Source organism: Cyrtonyx montezumae, unplaced genomic scaffold, assembly GCF_038088225.1.
Source record: "Cyrtonyx montezumae isolate F1298 unplaced genomic scaffold, pur_monq_1.0 scaffold_8, whole genome shotgun sequence".
NCBI classification, from domain to species: Eukaryota; Metazoa; Chordata; class Aves; order Galliformes; family Odontophoridae; genus Cyrtonyx; species Cyrtonyx montezumae.
In genome coordinates, this window is record NW_027072089.1 from 66,589,419 (window position 1) to 66,593,028 (window position 3,610).

The window sequence follows — 3,610 nt, forward strand, 5'->3', positions numbered from 1 at the left end:
GCATACTTCTTTTTTTTTTTTTCTTTTTTTCCTCCCAAACAAACGTAGCTATAGGACAAGAGGGAATGGCCTCAAATTGTTCTGGGGAACCTTCAGGTTGGATGTATTAGGAAAAATTAATTCTCCAAGAGTTGTCAGTTGCTGGAATGGGCTGCATGGGGAAGTGGTTGAGTCCCCGTCCCTGGAGGAGTTCAAGAAATGTTCAGGTGTTGTACTAAGGGACATGGATTTGTGAGAAATATTAGTGGTGGGTGGGTGGTTGAACTGTGGATGATCTTGGAGGTCTTTTCCAAGCTTGGTGATTCTCTGAGTCTCGACATGTGTTTGTTTTCTTCCTTGAACAATAACGGACAAAATGAATAAAGGACCAGAATACTGCACAAAAACCTGCTGCAGAATTTCAGCTCTGAAGTTTTGTTTTTTTTTTAATGCCTCTATTTTTCTTTTTCTCATTCAAGTATTGAAGTTTTGCTACATTCAGTGCTAATCCTTTTAAAAATTCCATGCATAGTTCTTTTGAATTTTTATTTTCCATTCCTGTCACTGAAACATTTGTTGTTTGATTTCTGGAAAAGTTTTCCAGTTGGCTTGAATGTGCTTCCTTAATAAAAACTTCATCAGATTGTTAAAGTAGCATTATTTTATATTTTTACATTGAACAATATAGTGAAATAACGTGTTTGAAAGCAGTTTCTCTTACTTAGGGCAATCCGTTTCATAAATCAGGCTGTTGAAATCAAATGGTAGAAATACCCAGTCTTCTTCCTTCCAACAAGGACTGTTTGGAATGCAGATAGGTGGAAGAGTAGAAGTATATGGCATTCATACTTCTCTTCAGGAAAAAATGTTGTTTTAAACGTATGAATCGATGAAATGATTTTGAAGTTCTCTTCTGAGTACTTAGTTCTCTGCATGCACTGGTTTGAGGTGGTGGGTATTTCAGTGGCCAGCAGAAGTTTCCATGTCTTTTCATTAGATGCTCTTCAATTTTTAGATATTCATTGCAGTTATTAATACTGCCGCGAAGAGCTGAAGACACATGAAACGTGGAAGACTTAGTGGCATCTGCCCACATCTCCTGTGAACTATTCCATTAACCAGTACCTTACTGCACTATTGATTATATTAAATACTCTGAAGATACTAACCCTTTTTGGAACCATCCCTGAATGTAATGTGAATACTTCTTCAGCAGTTGCAGCTTATGCTTTTCATATGAATTTGCACTGACATGCTGCTGCAAACAATTGATTTGAGTCTGAAAATGGAGCTAGTTGATACAGTTGTCTAATAAAAGAGCTGTAGATTATTTTAATGAATCTAGAGTCTACTCTTTAGAAAATGGATTTATATAAAAATCTGATCAATGTTATTAGTTGATCAATGAAATTAGTTGACCAATGAAAATATTTTGATGGCAAAAGCAGTCTGTCAATTTGTTTAGTCTCTAAACCTTATTCAAATACATTTCATATTGGAAAAAATTGGAATCTTATACAACTTCAAGTTACAGTCTTGAGAACTTGATTCAGCACCAGTGCAAATTATGCTTACTTTCATTAGCATTTGAATAAATGCTCCAATTCTGGTGAAAAAAGATTTGTCAAATTCACAAAGCATTCAAAGCCAATTGTGCTTGTTTAAAAAAGAATAGGTTTTACAATTGATTTGAAAACAGTAATTCTGTAGACTCAGTCATTCAGGGATATTCATTTCTAAGCTGCTTTGAACTGTATTGCTTAGATGATTGACTGGACTCTGTTAACTTTCTTTTTTTCTTTTTAAAGCATTTTATGGTAACTGGGTAAATCAGCAGGGCTGTTTCCAGTTCTTTCTAACAAGATGATACTTGGGACTGACTTATCCGTGCTGGGACATGATATTTTTGAGCTGTCTTTCAGGTGTTGTGAGACAACAAGTTCAATTTTGCTCTGTTTATGAACATCAGCAAGCAGAATTATGGAGTGGGGATTGCTGAGCGTGTGGACAGGGTCAGATGCTGGAATAGGTTACCTCTCTGTGCAGCCTGTGCCAGTGCTCCATCACTCTCACTGTGAAGAAGTTCCCACACGCATTTGTGCAGAACCTATGCATCCATATGTGGCCATTTCCCCTTGTCCTATCACCACACACTGCTGAGAAGAGTCCAGCCTTATCCCTTGGCTTCCCGCTCCTTGGATATTTATAGATGTGGATCAGATCCCTCTGAGTCTTCTTTTCTCAAGGCTCAGCAGACCCAGATCTTTCCCGAGTACACAAGTTTGTTAAAGCTCTTACAGCTTTGCAAGTGTTGCATCTGAAAGTAAATGGAAATATTTCTCATATTTTTTAAAACTTTCTGCAAAAGTTAATTTAGAACTTGTAGGAAATAATTCTTCCAGCAGTTTGCAGTTGTTTTGTTTTATTTTTCTTCATTTTAATGAGCTTTGCAAAATACCTTTTTCTTCACACAACTCCCAAAATCTTAATTTAGCTTTTGTCTTCTCTTTACAGGTTAGACGTACTTTGAAATATCAGTCTAGACATCTTTGTCATTCAGTTTACACAGCTGTATTTTACTATTAAAGTACATGTAGACCTTTATTCAGATGATGACAACAGAATACTGCCAAGAAAAAAATAGGGTATTTCCCTCCATTCATTTTGTGATACTGAAAGAATATGGGATTTTCTTTGTTTTTTCACTTACTAAGTGTAAAAAGATTGCAAACTGACACTGGTGTCAAAATACTGGGGAAATGTAAATATGTACATTCTGTAAGTAGAGTTATCATCCAGTGTTTTTATTTATGAATTCAATCTGTAGATTATGAGTCTATTCTAGATGACTTTCGGAAGGTCACAGTAACTGGGAGGTTCCTGAGGACTGGAGGAAAGCAAATGTCACTCCCGTCTTCAGTAAGAGCAAGAAGATAGAGCTGTGGCACCGCAGAGTAGTCAGCTTTACCTTAAGGGGATGGTGGAACAAATCCTTCTGGAAACCATTTGTAAGAATAAATTAGCATTCAGGATTAATTGTCATAGATAAAGGGGAAATTGACTGACCAATGTTGTAGGCTTCTAAAATGAGAAGACTAGCTTGGTGGATTGGGCATTCAGTACAGTACCAGATGATGCTTTCTGGAATGAGTGTCCAATCCTTTTAGCTTGCCCAGGCCCCATTGAGTGAAGAGGAATTGTTTTGGGCCACATATAAAATATATAATATATTATGTAAGTAACAAAGCTTCTTTTACTTTTTCATGTTTTTTCATTAAAACATAAAAAGGCAACAAAAATGTAAAACTAGTGGGATATTTGAGCTTGTTTTTTGCAAAAATTAATGCATCAGTGTCTGCTTTGATTGAATGGGTTGTGATTCTTAGTGAGTTCACAAGGTGCTCCTCAGAGGTTTTTGATCTAATTTTACTCTTCCTGCAATTCATCCTCAAAAATAATTGTATATAGACGTACAAAAAGTGATGGCATGAATAAAGGGATGATTGTGAACTGAGGGGTGTTTTTCCCTGGTGTGAGGTCTTAAAAAACTGATAAAGTAACATAATCAAAATTTTGAGTTGAATGATTCCAGCTCTATACATTCCATTTGAAAAATTGCAGCTATTACCTT